At 37.6% G+C, this 17,598-nt stretch overlaps 1 protein-coding gene across 2 annotated transcripts in view; it reads right to left on the bottom strand.

The window, feature by feature from the left end:
• LOC137240619 (uncharacterized) overlaps positions 1–17,598 on the bottom strand; it is a 507,794-nt gene that overhangs the window by 105,239 nt on the left and 384,957 nt on the right. The window lies entirely within an intron of this gene.

Raw genomic sequence — 17,598 nt, 5'->3', positions numbered from 1 at the left:
TATCGCAGGATTTTGTTTGTTATATTTTTCTACAATACCAATACATACGAAAAAGAAAGTAAAAATATTGTATTAAAGTTACAAAAAATTATAAAATCGGTAAGCAGTCCTGTATGGGTAGAAAGAGGACTTGCCCGACAGTACTCGTAAGCGAAGAAAGAGTATCTGTTCGATAGCACCCGTAGACGTACGAAGAGAATCTGCCCGACAGTAATCAAAAAGGTACAAAGAGGACCTGTCCGACATCACCCGTTGTGGTATAAAGGGGACCTTGGAACAGTATCCCTTAAAGGCATAATTTAGAGTAGAAAAAGGGTATGTCAGCCAGTACCAGTGGGGTTACAAAGAAGAGCTGACCGACACTCCCCGCAGGGGTACAAAGAGGCTTTGTCCGACAGTGCCCGCTCAGGTTTTCTGCGCCAATTTATTGCTAAAACTACTTAAGCGGCTTTGGTGAACTATGGCAACTATCGTCTGGTAAAGGTCTTGTCAAACCCGACAAAACGACAACGAAAACGTATCAATCGCTTTTAGCGATAAACTTTTGTCGGAGCCGAACGCATTTTGTCGACAATTCATATGTAATTTGGCCTTCGGCTGGCAATGCCAACGCGAGCAATAAGGGGAGCGCACAAAACAAACAACCGCAGACGTTTATGAAGCCACCAAACAGTGGCACTCCAAAACAGAAGGCTCAGTAGCCATGCCAACGGCTAAAATTGTCAAAATCCAAAAGGAATACGCATTAACAACTTTTGCAGTTTTATAATGTTCCTTCACTATCTCTGCTGCTTTAAATTTTGTGGTGAATCATTAACACTTGCTTTGCTGTTCTTATTTTGGAGGTGTTTTCATTTTCAAATTAACATAGCCATTAGTGATAAATTCATCCATCTTCTGATTAGATCGGGCAAAATATTCGATCACCATTGGGGCTAAAAATGCCACTGGCCCTATTTGAGTTCTTATTGATACGAAAAGGGAATTGTCTTCATATGTTCCCATGTGGGTACAAAGGGGATTGGTCCTATCGACCCCGGTATAAATGGGTACAATTAGTCTCTTCATAGGACATGCTCAAACAAAAGGGAACAGTTCACCTCATACAAAGAGATCAAAACTGGCATTGGTCGCATACTCCTTTGCGACTCATCCTACAATAACCGAATTTTTTGCAGGGTATATTTCTTCGCTATACAGCAGGGGTCACCATTTAGTTGAATAATTATGGGCGCCACTTCACACGTATTATTATTCTCTTTCGTCTTTATTCGGCTATTGTTTATTTGCGCATTTGCGAAAATATATTTTGCAAACAAACGCTCATGCGCAGAATATTTTAATGGTTTCATATTAACAATTTATTTTGTTTAAGTTTTTCTTTAGACTGAAGCAATAAAGTAGTATTTATATGGCATATTTACGAATTACTTTTTGTGTGTTAACAAACATGCGTGCATACGTACGTCTTACCACATTGATTTTTCAGAAACAACTAAACCACTACCAATAAGATGATTTTAGTTTTAAGCGGGAATTACCCACCGACGTGTGCCGTACGTACGGACGTTTGTCGTATGAAACACGTTTGACCGAACTCTCAAGCATTGTGAATGATAACTAAGTGTGATATCTTATCTGTCAAATGCGTGACAGAATGTTCAATATGGCTACTTTTTAGCGTTTTGACAGGGTGTTCAATATGGCGGCGCCTATCTTCAGCGGGTGATAGAAAAAGATACAGAATGAGACAGCGATAATCAAATACAAATCAGGTGATCCAATCACTTTGGAATTTTGACGTCTATGCAGAAGATATCACACTTAAGTGGCAGTTAAGGCTCCATTACGGACAATGACACTGCAAAACTTGAAGCAGCTGTAGGACAAGCTCTCTCAGGGAAAGCCGATGTCAAGTCCCTCAAGGAGGAGTCTCTGTGCGAAATACGCGATATAGACGAAGTAACGACGGCTGAAGATGTCTGCCAGGCGCTGAACACACAGCTTGCAGGTTTCAATGCTAAGCCGTCTTGTGTTCGATCCTTGCGCGAAGCGAACGGCGGTACGCAGACTGCGACTATGTCTTTACCCACCGAGTTAGTTCGGGAACTTACGAGAAGTGGTAAAGTCCGAATCGGATGGGTCATATGCCGAGTCCGAGCAAAAGTTCAGCCGAAACGATGCTTTAACTGTCTCGAGTTCGGACACATAGCAAGAAACTGCGGCACCGAATCCAATCTCAAAGGCGTTTGCTTTAAGTGCGGGGGCCAAGGGCACGCGGCGAAATCATGCACTAACGCGCTTAAGTGCTTATTGTGCGCTAGAAGAGGGCTCAGCGGCACAGACCATCACACTGGTGGCTATAAGTGCCCAGTATATAAAGAAGCGGTCCAGAAACAAAGACCTTTATGAGATTATTGCAACTTAATCTTAACCATTGTGAAGCAGCCCAGGACCTTCTGGCAGAAACAGTTTCGGAGTTGAAGATTGACTTAGCACTTCTTAGTGAGCCCTACAGAGCGAAGACTGCGAATTGGATACAAGACGAATTGAGCAAGACTGCTATTTGGTCCTGCAGACATAATCCCTTATATGCGGAATTAATACTTAAGGAACGAGGATTCGTATGCGATAAGATTGATGGCATTTACGTTTACAGTTGCTATATACCACCTAGTACGCCGCTGGACGCGTTCGAAGAAATCGTCGGGAAAATAGCCATGGATGCGACGTTGCGGGAGCGTTTCGTCATCGCGGGAGACTTAAATGCATGGGCTATAGAGTGGGGCTCACAGAGAACATCTCCCAAAGGGAGGGCTCTGCTCGAAGCATTTGCATGCCTTGATGTAGCGCTCCTTAACGTGGGTGGGCAAAACACCTTCTTAAGAAATGGGTTCGGCTCCGTAATCGACATAACGTTTGTCAGCGCCAATCTCTACAGGTTGGCTGAGTGGAAAATCAGTGATTGCTATACCCAAAGCGATGACTAAGCGATTGTGGTGGACATCAACCTCGAGGGGGGAGGGCGGCCTACTATACAGCCACCCCTAAAAAACAGAGGTTGGAATATCAATACTTTCGACCCCGACATATTCAAGCTAATGTTGACAACAGTCGAACATAGAGGAAGTGCTAACGACATGGCGAATAAATTAATGGCGGATATTAGAGCAGCATGCGATGCGTCAATGGCTAGAAAGACCAAGCGCAAACAACATTGTTCCACATTTTGGTGGAACGAGCGCATACACTCCCTAAGGAGAGAGTGTATTCAGGCTAGGAGGCGCTATCAACGAGCCAGAGGGAGACCGGAATTTCTAGAGTGCAGAGCTACCTACAAAAGAGCGCGACTCGCACTTAAGAGAGCAATAAAAGATAGTAAGCGCGAATGCTTTCTCAAGCTTTGCGATGACGTCGAGAATGACCCTTGGGGCACAGCTTATAAATTGGTTTTTAAGAAATTGAAACACAAAGGAGAGGCGATGCCAACATGCCCCTCTTTTCTCAGAAACGTGGTAGATACTTTATTTCCCACGCAAGGGGAGTTAGTGTCTCCCACATCAGGCGCCGTACTATACTCATTTGACGAGGTTACCGTCGTCGAGGTCCTTCAAACGGTGAACAGACTGCAAGACCGCAAGTCTCCTGGCCCAGACGGGGTACCAAACAGAGCACTCAAACTAGCTCTCACTTATAACACGCCAACATTTGCGGAACTATTTAATGCATGCTTGACTGAGGGGACATTTCCTACAATATGGAAACGACAAAAGCTCGTCCTGCTGCCAAAGTTTGGTAAAAATACGGGGGAACCATCTAGCTACAGGCCCATTTGCCTGCTCGACTCCGCCGGTAAGGTTCTTGAGCGAGTCCTCTATAATCGACTCGAAAAAGAAATTGAAGATGTGGGTGGTATTTCCGATAACCAGTTTGGGTTTAGGAAAGGAAGATCCACCATCCAAGCTGTGAACATGGCGAAGGAAGTGGCCCAAGAAGCCATAAGTGGCACCCGATGGTTCGAAGGCTCTAAGGAATATTGCCTTATCGTTACTTTAGATGTAAAAAATGCCTTCAACACTGCCAATTGGGCAAACATTCTAGACACGCTGGAGCAGATAGGCATATCCCTTTACCTGCGTAGGATCATACGCAGCTACTTTGAAGGTAGAGTGCTGGAATATGAAACGGCTGCTGGAGTAGAAAAGCTTCACGTCACAGGCGGTGTTCCTCAAGGCTCCGTGCTCGGTCCACTGCTTTGGAATATTATGTACGACGGAGTATTTCTACTCAACTACACTACACTTCTACGATATCGCATTGGTAATCACCGCCAAGCACCTAGGCGAAATATGCGCCAAATCTAATACAAGCATAGCGATGGTTCAATCGTGGCTTACGAAAAATGGACTGCAGCTGGCGGAACAAAAAACAGAGGCTGTACTCATATCAAGTAGGAAAAGGGTGGAGCAGGTCACTATAAGAATCGGCCGCCATGACATCGACACCCTGCCTGCAATAAAATACTTGGGGGTTGTGATAGACAGGAGGTTGTCATTCAAATCCCACTTAGAGTATGCCAATGGAAAGGTATCAAAAACCGTAGCAGCATTATCTAGGATAATGATAAATGCAAGAGGAGGACCAAAGCAACGACGGCGTCAACTTCTGGCTGGCGTTGTAAAAAGCCAAATACTTTACGGGGCTCCTGTTTGGCATCAGGCCACGGAGTATAAATCATACTTCCGCGGGGTAAGGTCGACTTACCGCCTGTGTGCACTATGCGTCTGTAGCTCCTTTAAAACTGTCTCTGACGACGCAGCACCAATCATCGCAGAAATATGTCCTATAGACATATTAGCAAAAGCAGCAGCGACGATTTATCGGGATCAAAGCTCAAGTAACGGAGCACGAGAGCGAAGCGTGAAGAACTGGCAGCTCAGGTGGAATGCCTCAACAAATGGTCGTTGGACACACCGATGTATCCCAGATATTAATATATGGATATCTAGAAAGCACGGCGAGGTGGATTTCTACCTCACACAGTTTCTGAGTGGTCACGGATGCTTTAAGAAATATTTGCACCGATTCAATCACGAGCCTAACAACACATGCGATCACTGCGGCGGCGATACAGTAGAAGATGTTTACCATGTATTTTTCGAGTGTCCTAGGTTCTATAGCTCGAGATGCAAACTGTGCAGAATATTTGGAGAGGATTACACTCCTGAAACAATTGTTGGATGCATGCTACAAAGCAAGGTAAAATGGTCAGCGGCGTGCGATGTAATAGCGGAAATAATGAAGTGTCTACGAAGTCTTGAAAGGCTACGGCGCAGCAGCGAACATTGAACAGTCGAGTTGTGTGGGTGGATAACAAATTGCTAAGGTGGAGGGGATCGAGCTGAGCACGTATTGAATGCAAGGCCTCCGTACAATTAGCGGCGTGAGAATGATAAAATAAGAAAATACCGTAATATATGTAGGTAAATGTAATAGCAAACCAGGCGACGGATTGGAGACAAGGCCTCTTCAACCGCTCGAATACTGCCCCAGGTGAAGGAATAAAGCACGGATTGGAGACACGGCCTCTTCAACCGTGCGACCAAAAGCAGTCAACATACACGCAACGACAAACCTACGGATTGGAGACATGGCCTCTCCAACCGTAGAAACAACGAGTATGAGGGTAAACGTCTCACATGTAGTCTCACATGTAATCAGAGTTTATACTCGGATTGGAGAGAAGACCTCTCCAACCGGTGGAAGTACGAGGAAAGCCCCGTTACGTATTGTGGAAAAAAAACAAAAAACAAAAAACAAAAAAAAAAAAAAAAAAACAAGTAAGAACGGGACTGTCTTCGGCTGTGCCGAAGACTTCATACCTTTCATGAATGGGGCTGAACAATAATCTTATCCCGTTCGTAATCTCCGAATAATCGGATGTATAAGATAAGAAATATATAGTGAACAGATCTACATACCTTAACGATTTTTAAGATAAATATAAAATAAAAAACAGGTAGGTAATTCGTGTGAGGATGCAAAGTTTCAGGTTTTTTGTGGTCTGCGTGTAAAAACTATGACTACGAATAACGTATTTCAAAAATATATGACGAAAACGTAACTATTTGATGAAATTTGATGAATTTTGAAGATTCTAGCCGTAAAAAAGGGGTCAAAATGACAGTTTATATGAAGTATATAATATATATACGACCGATCTCTATGATTTTTTCAGACAACAATATATGCTATATACGTAAGCATTTTGTGAAATTTGAAGCTTCTAACTGTTAAAACGGGGCAGAAATTGCGTAAAGTTTCTTATCTGAACAATCGGTTGTATGAGATATATACTATGTGTACCACCGATCTCAATGATTTTTTCAGACATCAATATATGCTATACACGTAAGCAGTTGGTGAAATTTGAAGCTCCTAGCTGTTAAAATGGGGCCGAAATCGTAAAAAAATATATATATACCATATATTTATACTATATATACCATCATATATATATTATATATATGACCGTTCTCCATGATTTTTTGACACAACAATACATACTATATACGTAAGCAATCGGTGAAATTTGAAGCTTATAACTGTTAAAATGGGGAAGAAATTGCGCAAAGTTTCTTATCTGAACAATCGGTTGTATGGGATATATACTATATATACCACCGGTATCTATGATTTTCTCAGACAACAATATATGCTATACACGTAAGCATTTGGTCAAATTTGAACATATCTAAACGATTTTTAAGATAAATATAAAATAAAAAATAGGTAGGTAATCTGTGTGAGGATGCAAAGCTTCACGTTTTTTGTGGTCTGCATGTAAAAACTATGGCTACGAATCACGTATTCCAAAAATATATGACGTAAACGTAACTATTTGATGAAATTTGATGAATCTTGAAGCTTCTAGCCGTAAAAAAGGGTCCAATATGACAGTTTATATGAAGTATATAATATATATACCACCGATCTCTATGATTTTTTCAGACAACAATATATGCTATATACGAAAGCATTTTGTGAAATTTGAAGCTTCTAACTGTTAAAACGGGGCAGAAATTGCGCAAAGTTTCTTATCTGAACAATCGGTTGTATGAGATATATACTATGTATACCACCGATCTCAACGAGTTTTTCAGACATCAATATATGCTATACACGTAAGCAGTTGGTGAAATTTGAAGCTTCTAGCTGTTAAAATGGGGTAGAAATTGCGAAAAGTTTCTTATCTGAACAATCGGTTGTATGAGATATATACTATATATACAACCGATCTCTATGATTTTTTCAGACGACAATATATGTTATATACGTAAGCAATCAGTGAAATTTGAAGCTTATAGCTGTTAAAATGGGGTAGAAATTGCGAAAAGTTTCTTATCTGAACAATCGGTTGTATGAGATATATACTATATATACAACCGATCTCTATGATTTTTTCAGACAACAATATATGCTATATACATAACCAATCGGTGAAATTTGAAGCTTATAGCTGTTAAAATGGGGTAGAAATTGCGAAAAGTTTCTTATCTGAACAATCGGTTGTATGAGATATATACTATATATACAACCGATCTCTATAATTTTTTCAGACAACAATTTATGCTATATAAGTAAATATTCGGTGAAATTTGAAGCTTCTAGCTGTTAAAATGGGGCTAAAATTTGCGAAATTATATATATATATACTATATATATATATTATATATACCACCAAATATATACTATATATACCACCGATCTTTATGATTTTTTCAGACAACAATATATGCTATATACGTAAGCATTCGCTGAAATTTGAAGCCTCTAGCTCTTAAAATAGGGCAGTAATTACGAAAAGTTCCTTATCTGAACAATCGGTTGTGGGGGATATATACTATATATACGACCGATCTCATAAATTTTTTCAGGCAACAATATGTGCAATATACGAAAGTATATGGTGAAGTTTGAAGCTTCAATCTGTTAAATTGGGTAAGATATTACAAAAATCCTCTTTTTCTGAAAAATCGGTTGTATGGAGGATATATGCTATAGTGGTCCGATCCGGTCGGTTCCGACAAATGTCTAATCGGACACCCAAATACACCTGCTCACCAAATTTTATCAAGATATCTCAAAAATTGAGGGACTAGTTTGCATACAAACAGACAGACGGACAGACGGACAGACGGACATGGCTAAATCAACTCAGCTCTTCAACCTGATTATTTCGGTATACTTAATGGTGGGTCTATCTATTTTCCTTTAAGGACTTACAATTTTCGGTTTCGTGACGAAATTAATATACCATTTCATTTTCATGAAAGTTATAAAAATAGGTAGGTAATCTGTGTGAGGATGCAAAGCTTCACGTTTTTTGTGGTCTGCATGTAAAAACTATGGCTACGAATCACGTATTCCAAAAATATATGACGTAAACGTAACTATTTGATGAAATTTGATGAATCTTGAAACTTCTAGCCGTAAAAAAGGGTCCAATATGACAGTTTATATGAAGTATATAATATATATACCACCGATCTCTATGATTTTTTCAGACAACAATATATGCTATATACGAAAGCATTTTGTGAAATTTGAAGCTTCTAACTGTTAAAACGGGGCAGAAATTGCGCAAAGTTTCTTATCTGAACAATCGGTTGTATGAGATATATACTATGTATACCACCGATCTCAACGATTTTTTCAGACATCAATATATGCTATACACGTAAGCAGTTGGTGAAATTTGAAGCTTCTAGCTGTTAAAATGGGGTAGAAATTGCGAAAAGTTTCTTATCTGAACAATCGGTTGTATGAGATATATACTATATATACAACCGATCTCTATGATTTTTTCAGACAACAATATATGCTATATACATAACCAATCGGTGAAATTTGAAGCTTATAGCTGTTAAAATGGGGTAGAAATTGCGAAAAGTTTCTTATCTGAACAAACGGTTGTATGAGATATATACTATATATACAACCGATCTCTATAATTTTTTCAGACAACAATATATGCTATATAAGTAAATATTCGGTGAAATTTGAAGCTTCTAGCTGTTAAAATGGGGCTAAAATTTGCGAAATTATATATATATATACTATATATATATATACTATATATACCACCATATATATACTATATATACCACCGATCTTTATGATTTTTTCAGACAACAATATATGCTATATACGTAAGCATTCGCTGAAATTTGAAGCTTCTAGCTCTTAAAATAGGGCAGTAATTACGAAAAGTTCCTTATCTGAACAATCGGTTGTGGGGGATATATACTATATATACGACCGATCTCATAAATTTTTTCAGGCACCAATATGTGCAATATACGAAAGTATATGGTGAAGTTTGAAGCTTCAATCTGTTAAATTGGGTAAGATATTACAAAAATCCTCTTTTTCTGAAAAATCGGTTGTATGGAGGATATATGCTATAGTGGTCCGATCCGGTCGGTTCCGACAAATGTCTAATCGGACACCCAAATACACCTGCTCACCAAATTTTATCAAGATATCTCAAAAATTGAGGGACTAGTTTGCATACAAACAGACAGACGGACAGACGGACAGACGGACATGGCTAAATCAACTCAGCTCTTCAACCTGATTATTTCGGTATACTTAATGGTGGGTCTATTTATTTTCCTTTAAGGACTTACAATTTTCGGTTTCGTGACGAAATTAATATACCATTTCATTTTCATGAAAGGTATAAAAAATGAGATGAAAAACGGACAAACCTATTAAAAAAAAAAAATTCAAGAAAAAAAATTTCTATTTATACATATATAATTTATTTACACATATATACATATGTAAAACACAAAACCCTACAATACAAGTAGTCGAACGCACAAGCATGCCACAAGCACTATATGCACAGTGTTTAAGGTAGGCTTGCAAATATTCGTAGAAGTGGTATGCGTCAAGCACATTCAGGTAGTAAGCAGGGCGTGTCAGTCCCAGCCTTAACCATACCGCGGCACTATCTAAGTACAGCAACGTGACCCCGACAGACGTAGAGCTTAGTGCTCAACCTACCTCCCGACGGAATACTTGACGGTAGTACCGGGGGGTAAATGGTACTCAGACGGTAGGAGGTTTAGTGCGGTTAAAGTCCCACACTGACTATGAGGCTTTCGATGCTTCCTCCTCGTAAACCAAAAAAAAAAAAAAAAAAAAAAAAAAAAAAAAGGCTCCATTACTGATACTTAGCATAGACCTGACTTGACTTGGCGTAAACTTGGCAACTTAGCCACGATTATACTCCACTTAGCGCATACAATCTGGCATCATAATCAGGTTTGAAATTTTCTTTTAAATAAACGTCAATTTGTATGACAAAATGTCAAAATGACATGGAAACAAACAAATGGCATCTCAAAATGTCAACGTCACTTAGAACTTACATAGAAAATCAAAATTCAACAGACTTCTAAGTCAAGTTAAGTGTTGCAAAGTTTTGAGTAATCAGTAACATGCAATGTTCATGTAACAGAACTGTAAGTGACAGTTCTCAAGTCAAGTCAAGTCTATGCTAAGTATCAGTAATGGAGCCTCTACCCCCGAACGTACGTAGAAAAACGTGTCAGCTGACACGACCTAACTTATGAGTGTGCAATGTAAACGAAAACTCACCGACGTTCAACGCACGTACGTACATAGCCCGGAACGTAGAAGTCAAAACAATTTAGATTTTTTCCGTAAGAACGTGTCAGCTGATAGATCTCTCACAAGACAGAGTTGCCTATTAATATTTTGTGTGCTATGTTTGAACCAATTGCAGTTATTATACAAAAAGGCCTAATGATTGCTTCAAATTTTGTTGAAATATTCTAAAATTATTATATAAAATTGGAGGTTACAAATAAATGAACTAGAAATTCTTATTCAGTATTTGTTTCTGCCATTTGCACCATGAACAATTGTAGTTCCAAAAGTTGATGTTTGCATAAGCATGCATGCAAACTGGTCAATGGCAACAGTGCTTTGCTGTAAACAATACACACACAATTATGTTATGTACATGTACCCAGACGCCCACATTTATTCCTACGGGCTTGAGGGCATTGTGAATGATAACTAAAGCGGCAGTTACCCACCGACGTGTGCCGTACGTACGGACGTTTGTCGTACGAAACACGTTTGACCGAATTACAGATAAGCACTGTTGCCATTGACCATTTTGCATGCATGCTTATGGAAACATCAACTTTTTCCAATTTAATTTTTGATGTTGTAAAGGGCTGGAATTAATATTAAATAAATATAAATAGATTACATATTTATAATCTGCACTTTTACATAATTATTCCGAATTATTTTCAAAATTTTTCAAACTTTAATTAGGTATTTTTGCATAAAACTGCAAACGGTCAAAAATTAGCGCACAAAAGTTTACTAGGCAACTCTGTCTAGTAAGAGGGCGATCAGCTGACACGTTCTTACGGAAAAAATCAAAATTGTTTTGATTTCTACGTTCCGGGCTACGTACGTTGCCCGCTCTTAAGATAGGTCGTGTCAGCTGACACGTCTTTGGTACCTACGTTCGTGAGTAACTGCCGCATTACTCACACAGCCACAGTTTGAATTTTGGGGACCTCTGCTATCCAGTCAAAGATTGTGTGAGCGTTGCAACCAGCGTTGACAGATTGATGACGCCGTCGTCATTTTGGCGATTTTCAACTAGAATGACGCTTGGACTATTTTGTAATGAAAAACAAGTAAGAACGGGACTATCTTCCGCTGTGCCGAAGACTTCATAACTTTCATGAATGGGGCTGAACAATAATCTTATCCCGTTCGTAATCTCCGAATAATGGGATGTATAAGATAAGAAATATACAGTGAACAGATCTACATACCTAAACGTTTTTTAAGATAAATATAAAATAAAAAACAGGTAGGTACTTTGTGTGAGGATGCAAAGTTTCAGGTTTTTTGTGGTCTGCGTGTAAAAACTATGACTACGAATCACGTATTTCAACAATATATGACGTAAACGTAACTATTTGATGAAATTTTATGAATTTTGAAGCTTCTAGCCGTAAAAAAGATGCAAAAATTACAGTTTATATGTGGTATTATAATATATATACCACCGATCTCTATGATTTTTTTCAGACAACAATGTATGCTATATACTTAAGCATTTGGTGAAATTTTAAACTTCTACCTGTTAAAATGGGACCGAAATCGCAAAAAAAATATACATATACTATATATATATACTATATATACCATAATATATATATTATATATATCACCGATTTCTATGATTTTTTGACACAACAATATATACTATATACGTAAGAAATCGGTGAAATTTGAAGCTTATAGATGTTACAATGGGGTAGAAATTGCAAAAAGTTTATTATCTTAACAATCGGTTGTATGAGATATATACTATATATACGACCGATCTCATCAGTTTATTCAGGCAACAATATGTGCAATATACGAAATTATATGGTGAAGTTTGAAGCTTCAATCTGTTAAATTGAGTAAGATATGACAAAAACCCTCTTTTTCTGAAAAATCGGTTGTATGGAGGATATATGCTATAGTGGTCCGATCCGGCCGGTTCCGATAAATGTCTAATCGGACACCCAAATACACCCGCTCACCAAATTTTATCAAGATATCTCAAAAATTGAGGGACTAGTTTGCATACAAACAAACAGATGGACAGACGGACAGACGGACATGGCTAAATCAACTCAGCTCTTCATCCTGATTATTTCGGTATACTTAATGGTGGGTCTATCTATTTTCCTTTAAGGACTTACATTTTTGGGTTTCGTGACGAAATTAATATATAAAGAAATGTATAATGACGATTTAAGTCTGGCTTCTATGTAAGATTTATTTTAAATATTCAAACACCAAGAAATTACATATATTTAAAATTGAGATACAAGCTTTATTTGACATTGTATACCTTATACTAAAACAAGTAAGGAAGGTTAAGTTCGGGTGTAACCGAACATTACATACTCAGTTGAGAGCTATGGTGACAACATAAGGGAAAATAACCATGTAGGAAAATGAACCGAGGGAAACTCTGGAATGTATTTGTATGATATGTGTATCAAATGAAAGGCATTAAAGAGTATTTTATGAGGGAGTGGGCCATAGTTCTATAGGTGGACGCCATTTATGGATATAGCCATAAAGGTGGATCAGGGTTGACTCTAGAATGCCTTTGTACGATATGGGTATCAAATGAAAGGTGTTAATGAGTATTTTAAAAGGGAGTAATCCTTAGTTCCATAGGTGGATGCCGTTTCGAGATATCGCCTTAAAGGTGCACCAGGGGTGACCCTAGAATTTGTTTGTACAATATGGATATCAAAAGAAAGGTGTTAATGGGTATTTTAAAAGGGAGTAATCCTTAGTTCCATAGGTGGACGCCGTTTCGAGATATCGCCATAAAGGTGGACCAGGGGTGACCCTAGAATTTGTTTGTACAATATGGGCATCAAACGAAAGGTGTTAATGAGTATTTTAAAAGGGAGTGGGCCTTAGTTCTATAGGTGGACGCCGTTTCGAAATATCGCCATAAAGGTGGACCAGGGGTGACTCTAGAATGTGTTTATACGATATGGGTATCAAATTAAAGGTATTAATGAGGGTTTTAAAAGGGAGTGATGGTTGTTGTATAGGTGGTCGCACTTTAGAGATATCGCCATAAAGGTGGACCAGGGGTGACCCTAGAATTTGTTTGTACAATATGGGTATCAAAAGAAAGGTGTTAATGAGTATTTTAAAAGGGAGTAATCCTTAGTTCCATAGGTGGACGCCATTTCGAGATATCGCCATAAAGGTGGAGCAGGGGTGACCCTAGAATTTGTTTGTACAATATGGGTATCAAAAGAAAGGTGTTAATGAGTATTTTAAAAGGGAGTAATCCTTAGTTCCATAGGTGGACGCCGTTTCGAGATATCGCCACAAAGGTAGGCCAGGGGTGACTCTAGAATTCGTTTGTGCAATATGGGTATCAAACGAAAGGAGTTAATGAGTATTTTAAAAGGGAGTGGGCCTTATTTCTATAGGTGGACGCCTTTTCGAGGTATCGCAATAAAGGTGGACCAGGGGTGACTCTAGACTTTGTTTGTACGATATGGGTATCAAATGAAAGGTGTTAGTAAGTATTTTTAAAAGGGAGTGGGCCTTAGTTCTATAGGTGGACGCCGTTTCGAAATATCGCCATAAAGGTGGACCAGGGGTGACTTTAGAATATGTTTGTACGATATGGGTATCAAATGAAAGGTGTTAATGAGTATTTTAAAAGTGCGTGGGGCTTAGCTCTATAGGTGGACGCCTTTTCGTGATATCGCCATAAAGGTGGACCAGGGGTGACTCTAGAATGAGTTTGTACGATATGGGTATCAAATTAAAGGTATTAATGAGAGTTTTAAAAGGGAGTGGTGGTAGTTGTATATGTGAAGGCGTTTTCCAGATATCGACCAAAATGTGGACCAGGGTGACCCAGAACATCATCTGTTGGATACCGCTAATTTATTTATATATGTAATACCTGCCAAGATTTTAAGAGTTTTTTATTTCGCCCTGCAGAGCTTTTTCATTTTCTTCTACTTAATATGGTAGGTGTCACAACCATTTTATAAAGTTTTTACTAAAGTTATATTTCGCGTCAATAAAACAATCCAATTACCTTACCATGTTTCATCCCTTTTTTCGTATTTGGTATAGAATTATGGCATTTTTTTAATTTTTCGTAATTTTCGATATCGAAAAAGTGGGCGTGGTCATAGTCGGATTTCGTTCATTTTTCATACCAAGATAAAGTGAGTTCAAGTAAGCACGTGAACTAAGTTCATTAAAGATATGTCGATTTTTGCTCAAGTTATCGTGTTAACGGCCATGCGGAAGGACAGACGGACGACTGTGTATAAAAACTGGGCGTGGCATCAACCGATTTCGCCCATTTTCACAGAAAACAGTTAGCGTCATAAAATCTATGCCCCTACCAAATTTCAAAAGGATTGGTTAATTTTGGTTCGACTTATGGCGTTAAAATTATCCTAGACAAATTAAATGAAAAAGAGCGGAGCCACGCCCATTTTGAAATTTTCTTTTATTTTTGTATTTTGTTGCACCATATCATTACTGGAGTTGAATGTTAACATAATTTACTTATATACTGTAAAGATATTAAATTTTTTGTTAAAATTTTACTTTAAAAAATTTTTTTTTAAAAGTGGGCGTGGTCCTTCTCCGATTTTTCTAATTTTTATTAAGTGTACATACAGTAATAGGGGTAACGTTCCTGCCAAATTTCATCATGATATCTTCAACGACTGCCAAATTACAGCTTGCAAAAGTTTTAAATTACTTTTACTAATTTTCTATTCTGCGTCATAAGTTCAACTCATCTACCAAGTTTCGTCGCTTTATCTGCCTTTTGTAATGAATTATCGCACTTTTTCGGATTTTCGAAATTTTCGATATCGTAAAAGTGGGCGTGGTTATAGTCCGATATCATTCATTTTAAATAGCGATCTGAGATGAGTGCTCAGGAACCTACATACCAAATTTCATCAAGATACCTCAAAATTTACTCAAGTTATCGTATTAACGGACGGACGGACGGACGGACGGACATGGCTCAATCAAATTTTTTTTCGCTCCTGATTATTTTGATATATGGAAGTCTATATCTATCACGATTCCTTTATATATGTACAACCAACCGTTATCCAATCAAACTTAATATACTCTGTGAGCTCTGCTCAACTGAGTATAAATATGCTAGCTTTTGCTGCAGACGGAGCCAATGACATGACCGGCTCGAAGCATTCGGTCGCTCGAATTTTTGAAAAAGGAATTCCCAACTTAATTACTTTTAAATGTATATGTCATTCTTTGGCACTTTGCTCTTCGTATGCCTGCTTAAAGCTACTCAGCAGTGTAGAAACCTTGGTGTGCAATGTGCATAATTACGTTTCCAATAGTTCTCAGAGAAGTACCTACTCAATTGAAAAATATGATTGCGCTATTGGAATTGCAGCCAAAAAAGGTGATACATCCATGTCAAACTCGCTGGCTATCCTTAGAGGCAGGAATATACAGAGTATTAGACTTTATGGGCCATTAAACATATTTTTTAACTTCGCTGTTAATGTTGACAAAATATAGAGTGCAAAACCCATTCTTGATAACTTGGATGATATGAATGAAATTTATCTCACCATCCTGAAGTTTATCCTTCAAAATATTAAAAAAGTTAATAAAATTTTCCAGAGTGAGGGCTTCAAGTACATAATATGTATTCAGAAAGACTTTAATTAAGTATATTACATAATTTTGTAAAGCCGGAATTTATTACATTAGACAACATAGAAATTATAGATTATAAAAATATTTCAAATATATTGCAAAGGGTCTAGATTTATATAGGAGTTGGATGAGCTTATCACCTCTAACATTTCCGCGCAAGAAGAAGTTAAATTTAAACAAGATTGTATTATTTTTTATATTGAACTTTGTGATCAAATCAGAAAGCGTTTTGATTTTAACAATATTGTTCTACAAAACTTAAGTTTCGTGGATCCCCAAAGAAGCTGCTGGAAAAAAAATTGAGTTTTGCAACATTTTTCGCACACAATCGATCAGAAAATTATGCAGGATATTGATAGCGAGTATAGGGAATTAAAGTGTTTAGAATTTAAGACATATTTTGAAGGCATTTCTAAGGTTCCCCCAGAAGTTTTTTGGAAAACTATTTCTACTATCAAAAGAGCTGACTCTACATACGTCTTTTCTAATTTATGTGCATTAGTTGCAGATCTAATGTGTTTGCCACACTCATAAGCAAATGTAGAACGATTTTTTTCTAAAACAAATTTAAACAAAACAAAAATCCGAAACCGTCTGGAAACTGATACTTTAAAAGGAATATTGCTAGCCCAAGATTATTTAAAATTGAATAACGTTTCATGTCATAATGTTGAACTGCAAATAAATATGCTAAAAAATGAACGCGAAAATGTATAACTAAGAAACTAAAATGATATAGGAGTTTATCCGACGTTGGATTCGAGCTCAAAGAAAACATAAGAAAAATAATTGTTAAAATGACTGAAAACAAGTACATTTTGTATGTAATACAAAATTTATCGTTTAAGACGTTTTTGCTATATATAAAAAAATGAAATGAATTAAAAACAATTTTATATGTTGTATGTGGCAACAAAAAATAACAATCAAAGACAATTTTCAGAAAAGCGTTTTTAAAGTTAATATTATTGAATGAAATCCGGCGATCTCATTTTGGTTTTCTGCGAATACAATCGTACGTCCCCTGGTAATAACCCAACTTCTTCCTAACCCAACTTTGGTTGTTATTGGTTGTTGCTTTAGATATGACGATTTTTGACAATTTTATGGTTGCAACACAACGAACAAAAAGATTTTGTGACCTTTGTTTATAAAAAAATGTTTTTGCAGTGTACACTAAGCTCGAGTGTATATGTGGAAAGGCGATTCCGATTTGCCGTTTTATTTAAACAGACTTGAGTTAATAGTCTTTCCTTTATTTCA

The sequence above is a fragment of the Eurosta solidaginis genome, chromosome 2 (assembly GCF_040869045.1).
Source record: "Eurosta solidaginis isolate ZX-2024a chromosome 2, ASM4086904v1, whole genome shotgun sequence".
Taxonomy (NCBI): Eukaryota; Metazoa; Arthropoda; class Insecta; order Diptera; family Tephritidae; genus Eurosta; species Eurosta solidaginis.
The sequence above is the reverse complement of the archived record's forward strand: the minus strand, read 5'-3'. Positions and strand labels throughout refer to the sequence as shown.